Source organism: Aythya ferina, assembly GCF_964211825.1.
Source record: "Aythya ferina genome assembly, chromosome: 13".
NCBI lineage: Eukaryota > Metazoa > Chordata > Aves > Anseriformes > Anatidae > Aythya > Aythya ferina.
Window position 1 is genome coordinate 7,415,448 of NC_140311.1, and position 10,713 is coordinate 7,426,160.

A 10,713-nucleotide genomic window follows, 5' to 3' on the forward strand; every position below is an offset into this window, starting at 1 on the left:
GGTTTGGTTTGGTTGTTGTTTTTGTTTTGGTTTGGTTTGTTTTTTCCTATTACTGTGCAATGCCAGGAGTCTTCTTACTTAGTCTCTTACCAAAGAGAAATGCATTCTATCCATTAAATTTGCATATTAAATGTGAGCGGGAGGAAGAGTTAATGTTTTCTCTCTGTTCCAGCTAGTCAACTGCTTGCATCTGGTGACAAGGCAAAACACTCATGCAGAGGTTTAGCCTGATCGATGGAAACATTGCTCTGGGGCCTTCCCTGAAGAAGCTGGGGATTTTGGTGCACCTCTCATGTAGGCGGTGTGCACCACACAAACTGCTACCAGATCCCAGTTACTCCTCTGCTGAAAAATGAGCTACACCTGTCTTTTCCCACCAGACATACCTCCAGACAAGTGATCTGCAAAGGGAGAAAAGGAAGATGGTGCCCTGTTTTAGGATGGGTGAAGGCCAGGACAGCTTGTTCTCAAACAGTACCTCAGCCCTCACTTGCCATCACACCTGGGGTCCAGGGGCTGGCCAGCAGGGGGGCTTCCTTCCCCTCCTGCAGCGGCCAGACCATGGTTACAGCAGCGCTCACATGGCCAGTGTTTGCCCTGGGTACAAAGGGCTTTGTCCTGTGGCTTCTGCCTCCTGCCCGTGCCTGCGGTTGGCTGTCCATTTTACCTCTGCTAGCACAAGGCAAACCTCAAGGCATTCAGCGGTTTGAACCAGACAGGTTTATTCTCAGTGCACTCTCATGCCATCTGCATTTTGTGCAGAAAACTTTGATTGGGAATTTCATAAGGCACCCTTTTAACTCTTTTAATTCCTCTGTAAGTAAGCAACGGCCTTCACTTAGCAACTGCCTGACTCATTTCCTTTCTGAGCAATCCCCAGGGTTCATTTGACATTACTTCCTGTTCACATTTTCTGCATCTTCTGATATTTTTTCCTTTTACAGCTGAGACAGGCAGTTAAAAATAGCAACAGGATTGCAGTGTGTTTGTAAAATCAATACTATCACCCCAGAGATCTTCTCAAGCCCTTTCTCTGAATCATTCCATTTTCTGTTGCAAAATTACCATTAAGTCTTGAGAAAGGACACATTTTAGTAGTCCTGAAAAAAATTCTTTATGAGCATGTTAACTTCTTCAGTACAATTCAGATTTATGTTTTGAAATACCTCTGAAATAATATTGACATTAACAATCTTGTCAGAGTAGAAAAAACAGACTGAAGGGATGAAAGCTTTTTGCCATCTTTGTATTTTCTCCAGATGCCTACAGGATTTATGAGCTTCTGATCCACTCTTCTGTACTAGTTTACATTATCATCTAAAACTGCCCTAACACAGAGATAATTTTTTCCTGTACAGAGATACCAAAATTCCAATACACGGAAGCCCAAACTGAGTGGAATGAGCTACAGGTGATTATCTGCTCCCATTCCAGGTGATCCTGGTCCCATTCCAGAGCACGGGCCTCACTGAGGTCACAAGAAATACAGCTTAAATCTGAGAACTCACTACCCATCCAGTAAAATGTCCTTTTGAAACCAAAAAGTTATGATCTACAGCTAGTGATACTTTTGTGACCGCCATTTGTGCTGGCAGAATCCCAGCTCGTGCTGCTCCCAGGTCGAATCCATCGTCTGGCAGCTGTCAAGGGCACATCTCTGCCAGGAGTACCAGGAGCCACAGCCGAAAGTGCATCTCCAAGCCCTGGGTGCAGGAGGTGCTCCCATCTAAGCCTAGGTTTGAATTCAGTGGGATGGATTTATCTTTGTAGGGACTGCAACACCCTCCCAGTTCCCACCCTGAACATTACATTTGTGCTGTTCAGGAAGTCTGGGAGCTGGAGAGAGCTTTTAATTGTGTTCTCCCAGCTCATTTCTAATTGAATTTTGCTTTAGCGTTTGTACATGAGAGGAGCAATAATTGAAGGGGTAGGGACTCTGCTTGAGTCAGAAGCATACAAGTTGAGCTGATTTATAACAGGTAATAACTAGGGCCTTACTGCATTGTTCCCATCAGGAAGAGAGGCTAAAAACCCCAGCCAGATATTTACATTATTGCACATAGTCTCGTTTCCTTGAGCACAGTAGAAGAAAACCAAGCAAACTTTCTTCTGTTTCCAAATCAGGGTCATGAGCATGGCCTACCCCCAAGACAGTCTGTCCTTCTGTTATTTCATGAGTCCATTAGATGAGTCCTTTTCTCACTGACACACAAACCACCTGGCTTCCTTCAAATCCTCTAGCCTTTACAATTGCAGGTGCAAGCTTTGACATGTAGACCACTGCTTTGGCTAGGAAACCAAAGAGAAACATTGACTCTTAGCTGTCATTATAGAAATAGGTGGTAATTGCTCTTTCTATTCAGTTTCAAAGAGCAGAGTGGTAAGAGAACCACCAGCTTTAGCCATGTCTGCAATTGATGCACCCACCACCCCAAGAAACTTCCATAAATCCCAATTTATTCTGTTCTGCTACAGCTTGCTGGAGATAAATTTCAGATCAGATGCTACAGAGCACCCCTGTGTGCTAAATCCTACATTTAATCACTTCACGCAGGTATCCATGTTGTTTCATTTTCAGTATTAAACCACACAGTGTGTTCAAGTGAATGGTAACTTAACAGGCCCTACTGCATCAAAGGCTTTTAAGGAAAATTGTCCCATGGCAGCAAGATGAAATCCAAACGCAGAACACAGCTTTGTGCTTGTACCATTTCCCCCTGGAAATGAGCTATTTGTCAGAAAAAACAGCAAGCAGGCATGAGTAGTTCTTTCTTTATCTCTGCAGGTGGCACCAAGCATTTAGTTCTGAGACATACTTGCTCTTTTAAAGCTATTTTGAATATCTAAAAGTTGATCTCTGTGCTATCCTATAAACCCTTCCCAAATCAATATACATACTAGAATGATTCATAGCTAAGGCAATAGGTTCTGTTCTGATTCTTGTCCCTAGATGGCGGTGACATCAGATGCATCTCACTGAGGTGATGCAATGCTTATTCCACCAGCACCTGAGTAAAATCATGATATTTTCAGGAGCTTCCTCTCCCTCACATAGAACAGGAACTAAGCAATTCTGGCTAAAAAAGTACCTATCTTATAGAAGCCTGTATATGCATACTCCTTTAAATGTTCCTGCTAGGGGAAATGAAGCTGCTCCTTCCATCCTGACCACTGCAGAAGCCCTTACTCAGACAGGTCCTCCTGTGCACCATTTTCTTCCAAGGGTTCTCATGCTGTGGGTCAGCAGACAGCCTCACCTCACCCACCCTTCTCCTTTCCTACTGTGAAGCCCCTGGTCCTGTACTACTGGATGGAATGGGAATGTGTCTCTGAAACCCACAGAAGAAAGACAGTCCCATCTGTCTTCTGTGCCAGTCCCCATGCCTATCTGTAGGATGTTTTTGCAACCCCATATGCCTCATTTAATTTTAACTCTTCTTTAATTTAAAGAAGATTATTAAAGAATTTAGCCTGGGTTCTTTAAGCTTTCAGGACTCAGCTAGGGATTATCAATCTTTGTCAGTTACCTTTTTGGGTGCTCCTTCACACAGATGGCCTGACTTACTGCATTGTGTCAGAATCACACTGCATTTCACTGCAGTGTTTTGGAGCTATTACTCTTTCCCCAGGCTAATGTATTTGCCACACTCATGTGCAAAGGAGAAAAAGACAGCTTCATGGTCTGAGCCAAAAAAAATGTTATGACTTATTAATTTAGCAACACATTTTATTCACCACTGGCACTACTGGCTGCTGAGCAAAATAAGGAAGTCAGATTCATCCTTGACTCCTGCATTTCAAAATAAACAAATCCATCTATAGTACTGCACAGTCACCCTCAGAACAACCATAAGATGCTGGGCTGGACATTGATGGAAATAACTGGAAATAGACGATATTATAACTGTTCCATCCTCATCCTGTTCCACAAAGCACTCTGTTGTTAAACTGGATTGTACGCAGGTTTGGAACTATATCCGTCACATCTGACAGCTATCTGCATTATCCTTGATTTCTTAGTTGGGCTATCCATGTACTCAAGGTACATACACAATAAATTTAGAACTAATTAAGATTTTCTTTTATTTCTTTGTGTCTTTGGGACACAGGGTCACGTATTATTTCACTTACGTAGGGTCTTTGGGCTACAACTGAGTGTGCTGCTGTACTCATTAAAATATGTTATAGAAACATTATAATACTTAAAAGGTAGATAGTGTCTTATAGTTTCAAAGCACTGTACAACCGTGAACTAATTGAGGTTCATGGCATCACTTTTAAGCAGATAAGGAACTACCACTGAAAGGTAAATAGCAGCCAACATTTATTACCCTGAGGTCTCAACTACAGCAGTTATTTTTCCAGGTGTGGGATAGCAAAACAATTGAGTTTGCTCAGATGTCACTGCGCAGTAATAACTGGTAAATGTCAGTATTCAGATGGAAATTTGAAATGGAAACCCCCCACTCCCCTATGTTGTTCCACCCACTCACCAGCAAAAGTTGCACAGCTATGGTGCTGTTATTGCAGAATTTGTCATAATTTCTTTTCACACAAGCTATGCAGCCTTGATTCTGCCCTGAGTCAGGGGGTAGAGGCTGTCTGAAAATCATGTCCCTGGGAATCCCCTGAGAGGAAACAAGCCCACAAACCTGGTAGGCCGAGCAGGTTGCTGTTGTACCAAGAATAACCTGTATTGCTGGTGGATGAAAGCACCACACACTCACATCTTCTGAAGCACTAGGCGCTTCTTTCTTTTCCATTTCCTGTAGCAGAGCAAGCTTCAAAGGGCCTCTGCATGAGCCTCCTGCTTTCATCCAGTGCTAAAATGCCTTGAAATTGGGAATCTCATATACCAAGGCAGGTGCTGCGTCACCCTGGTAAGGTAAGGGATACTCTTTGGGCCTTTTCAAATGTCTCTCCCTTTTGTTTTTGCACTGGACATACCATGCAACCTCAACCACTGATTTGCAGCTGAGTCTATATACACATGGGTATTATCGCACTGTGTTCACAGTGATTTGTATAGGCCACGTACCACAGGATTTCAAACCACTTAGCACTCACCACTGTTGACCTGAGCCAAACCTTCACATGTCAAAGCAGAAGTCCTGGCAAACAAGCTAGTAGAGACTCTATTAGCAACTCTATGACCTGTGCCTATTACCTGAGCAATCATACCAAAAGCCATGCCAGTCACAGCAAACAAGAGCCCTAAAGTTTTCCATTGGCAGGGACAGAGGGCTGAACAGTACCCAAACTAAAGAGTTTGTTCTGAAAAACTCACTAGAGCATGAGTTTGAGTGCTTTATGAAAGCTGTTTTTTGGCTACTGGGCATTTAGATGATTGGTGGCTGTTGGTCATGGCATGCTGTGCATGGGCATGGGACAGTGATGGTGGGTACACTGGAGGGTTCTGCTTAAATTAATGTCATTTATATGGTCAACAAGCATTGCCACAAAATGTATGTAAAGGATTCACACATGCTACTCCTATATCTCATTTACTGCAGAAATGTGTAAATGTCTTGCTAGTTTGGCACTCATATTCCTTGGGGGGAAAAAAAATAAAAAAAGCTAGCTGTCCTTGGTAAAGATATAAACAAATGCAAGGCTAGAAGGTAACAGACTGGAAAGAGTGGATTTCTTGGGGGGCTACAACCCTGCATTTTGCTGAATCCATTGCCCAGAGCATCAATTTACTCATCGTGATGCACTTACCTTATACTCACAATTCTAATTACTGAGCCAGTGCTCATTACAGACAGATACACTGGAGACCTAATTGCAGAGTACATCACTGATTACATTAGAGGGATATGTGATAACTGATGGGCTATGCATGTAAAATGTAAGTGGCACACTTTTAGCATGTGCATGATTTGTACCTCTTATTTAAAAAACTCTAGTTACTATAGACAAACCTGACATATGCCACCTCTACACAGCAAAGTCTTGCTGCCGGCTTATTGAAAACTGATCATTTTATAGTCTTAGTTTTGATCAATTTTTTGGAAATGGAGCACATGTCCTTTCTCCGTGGTGGAAAGCCTACTTCTGTTGCAGCTCACAGTTGTATTTTGAAAATGAGTTCTGCTGGGAAAACTTTGCAAGCACATTCTCCAGCACTCAGTGATGCCCCATATAGCAAAGTTCAGCTCTCTGCAGCTCCCTGAGGAGGGGAAGCATGGAGGGAGGTGCAGGTGTCTGTTCCCTGGTCACCAAGGACATGACATGCAGGAACGGCACAGAGCTGTGCCAGGGGAGGGTCAGATTGGACATCAGGAAAAATCTCTTTAATGTGAGGTTGGTCAAAGACTGGCACAAGCTTCCTAGTGAGAAGGCTGATGCCCTGTGTCTCTTGGTGTTCAAGAGACATTTGGACAATGCCCTCAATACTACACTTTAAATTTTGGTTAGCCCTGAAGAGGTCAGGTAGCTGGACTTGATGATCTTTTCAAGTCCCTTTCAGCTGAACTATTCTATTCTGTTCTGTTCTGTTCTGTTCTGTTCAGTACTCCTTGCTGCTATTGCTTCAAAACCAAAATGCTTTCTTTAGATTGCAATATCAAAGTCGTCCCAGAATTGAAGTTAGAAAACAGATATGAAGCCAAAGGGATCATGGAATGGTTAGCTTTTGGGTGACAGATGATTAGAAAATGCTCAAGGAGAAACATCTGGCCTTTTGCTTCATACTCCATGCCACCATTCAGAGCTTTAAAAGAAGAGTAATCCAAATGGGAAAACACAAAACCTGTTTATGACAGATGCTAGATTTATTGCCTGTCCCTGCAATACAGTCCACAGTTTGAAGAGTAAATTGTACTGCTGTTATTCTGTCAATGAATTCTCTAAACAACCCCAAAAAACTCAAGCAGGAAAAACAGCCACAGATGAGCTGATGCTTGTGTTTTAAAGCTCTCAGCTCCAAATCTAGCCACTTATCGCTCCTTTCTGAAACTGAACTCCTGACTTTCCCAGTAGTACAGCTCTAGTTGGGTGACTGTTTACCAAGTGCCATCTAATGGGTTCAAAACTGACTTTGAGATTAAATTCAGAGGGGAAAAATGTGTTAAAAAAAAAAAAAAAAGAGTTTTATCTGTGTAAAATGAGCATAAACCTGATCAGAATCTGACCCTGCATTTCTCACTATGTGTGTGCGTGGATGTGTGGGTGCAGGGAGGCAGAGGAAATATGTGACAGAAGTCATAAAAGCTCCTAGATAATGCCTCTAAAGTATTTCTAAGGCATTGCACAAGTAACAATATTCAGAGACATAAATTCAGACAGAAGGGATCTATTTTACGTGGACAGAAGAATACTCATGTGGAATACACGCACAAAGAAGCTTCTTTAGGCAAAATAAACAAACAAACACTGGAGTCATTTATCTCCTTGCCCTCTTTTTTTTTGCTGGAATACAGGAACTCCACAGTGTTACAGCCTAAAACTGTGGAAGAGGCCTCCCTCTGTCCCTGCTGAGTTCATCTGCAGAATCCCACTTCAGCCTGTTCAGCTGGGCAGGGGTAGAGGGCCCATTTCATGGGCAGACAAGGTAGGGTCTATGGAAAAGCAGCCTGCGAGACTATGGCAGTCTTTCGAAATCACATAAGAAGCCAGTGGGAATTGCCAAAGCAGCAATCTCCATGCCAAAACAGGAAAGAACACCATAGATTACAGTAACAGCTACACTGCTGAAGCCTCTTTTCTAAATATTTTTCTTACAAAAAGGAACTACTCTGTTTGCTCAAGTGTTATTTCAGAATGAAATTGGTCTTTGAAAACTTATTAAAGTAAACCAAGAACTAAAATCTTTCTTGATATAGTTGAATAGAACTTTTACCCCTCATTGAACTCGATAAATTTGAATTAATTGCATAGGGAGAGGCAGATTCAACAGCAGAATTACCAGACTACAACTCCCAAACGAGAAATGGAAACACAGCTTCTTGACACTGCAAATGTAGCCAATATCCATCTGTGCCAGGCACACAGACTGTCATTATTGCGTAGCCCTAGCAGTATCCTTCTCACACCAAAAGCATATTTGGCTTCTGACAGAGAGGAAAACAAACAGGATGTTTTCACCCTAAAGTACAAATTGTTAGTGCCCATTCCAGTGTGTGGTGGAAGGGTCCCCTTACAACCTGCTTGGAACTGCAGCTAGATGGCAGTGGGACAAAGGAGGGCTTTTCAATTAGGTACATCCCCAGATACTGCAAAAAGTTGTAATTTGGATTACAGTAGTTCCAGCTATTAAATGAATTTGCAAAATCATTATTCATCTTTAGAGTTTTGGTGGGTTTTTGTTGTTGCTGCTGAAAAGCGTTTACTGCCTCCTCTCCACCTCTGTGAGCAGGGTAGTGTAGCCGTCACTGACATGTTCTCCTTGGCTCAACTTCACTCTCCTTCAGCATGGGAACAGCTGGGCAAAACGCTGCACATTGCCTATACTAAAACTGCGCAGGGAACAAAGATGATGCAAAGAGACCATTAAATCTAGGCCCGGCCATAAATCTGAGAAGAGCAAGCAGCAATATGAAGCAAAATGTCTACAAAGAGCTTAGAAAATAGGAGCTGTTCCTGACAAATATCACTGCTACTGCAGGTAAAGTATTCAAACTTCAAGTAAACAGCTTAAATCAGCTTAAGAAAGACAATAATTCAGCTCTCCTCTGCTCTGCCAAGAAGCTCTGCACATAATGTAAGGTAGCGTGAACAACTGTTCTTTTTCATCTAAGGAGACTTACTTGAAAACTGATTTTTCAAAAGAACCCACCTTTAAGCTGATAGAGAGAAAAACATCTAAGCAGTCTTGAGTTACTGAAAAATATGTTAAATTCTCAAATAACTGAAAAATTATTCTTTAGTCTCAAAATTCCCATGAGTACTCAGTTCTACAGGGAGAACAAACAGAAGGATTTTCAGATCGTTACATAGATTTGAGGGGTCATATAAAAGTTTTCAAAAAACATCCTCTCAGTCAGATGCACAGCACTGTCAGCATAATACTGTAACTCTCCACAATGGTGTTTTATCACAACACCACTTTGAACAATACAATATTCATAAAAAGACACTGCTGGAATATATTATCTCACCAGTACATGATGATAAGATTAAGTTGTTTGGTATTAGAAGTGATAAGGATTAGTGTTATCAGTGTTTGGCTTGTTGGACTTGTATTACATAGTGCCATTGACAATAATCACATCAAAATTTTGGATAATTTAGCAATAATTCAGTAATAATTACCAGATTAAGCTGTAAGGCAAAAAAAACAGTGCGGCATTTGTACAATGACTCAGTGTGATAGCTTTGTACCTAAGAAAACTGATTCTGCTGATTCACCTTAGTCTTTTATTTGAAGAATGTATGCCCTCAAATGAGAGCAGGACAAGACAAGAAGGATATATAAGAAAACTATTTTCAGAACCAGTCGGCTACTCTTCGAATCCTGCAAAAAATTCTGGCCTAGATTTTGGCTCGTTGGGGCTGGGAGCAGCTTACTGTGGTTCAGCCACTATTGCTGCAGGCTCCCAGGCACTGTGACAATACAAATAGCTAGTGAAGACAGCACTAGATGTTTACACATGCTGTGAGCACTTGAACACAAGGCATCTCAGTTCAGATAACAGATGCAGTGTTCACATGTGTTGTTTAGGCAGTCACTTTAGCAAATCTCACCCAAGAGATTAACTTTTGTTATTTACCAGTATTTGCTTGCTATCTTCAGCATACTCAGCCTACCAAACACATGCATATAAAACACAAATACAGTGACTGTTAACCTCGGAGGGCTCTGCTTGAAGGAAAGCCGTAGAACAAATAAGTAGTTGTATGAACACTGAAAAGAAAATAGATGCTAAGAACAGGATTTTAAATTCCTATTTTGACCCCAGTTATAACTAAAATTTGGATGTCATGGGCAATACATATGCTAAGGCAACACCTAGATGTTATTCTGTTAAATGAGACCTGGCATGCACAGGATGACAGACAGGAAAGGAACGGACCTCTTTCCATATTTATTATGTTCTAGTGCACCTATCATACACCTAGCACTTGTTCATTCTCACTTTATTCCTTTTCATATATATTGGACTCCTGTGTTTACAAAACTATTATATAGCAAGGGATTTACATACAGAATTGGTATTACGCACATCAAACCATTTCTGCCAGCTACCCAAGGCAGCCACAGTATCACACTGCCTTCTCTTGAACTCATTTTTCTTTTTTCACAGCTTAGTACATTCTATCTAAATTTAGAAGGCAGTTTTGCAACCATTGCATGGAATAACCCTTGTTCTGGCCAATAGACCCAAAACCCACAAGCAGGAATTGTAGAACCACAGAGCTAGAAGAGACCTCAAGAGGTCATAGAGTCCCTTCCCCTACCCTATGATCAGACCTCCCCTTCTGGGTTGATGCTCATCCACCTACAGATCTCCATTGTCAGAGATTTACCACTTCCCACAGCAATCCATGGTTCCCTATTTCTACCTGATAATGTTTTCCTTAAAATTAACCATTAATCTTCCTTAATTAAAATCAAGTCTGTTGTCTTTTATGCTTTCCACTGCAGTCACAGACAACAGATTATCACCTTTCATTTGTCTCTTCTTTAGGCTTAAAACAAATCATAATTCTTTAACTTTTTTCATCTCAACTCATTATTCTTTTTCACCTCCCCTAGATCTTCTCCAATTG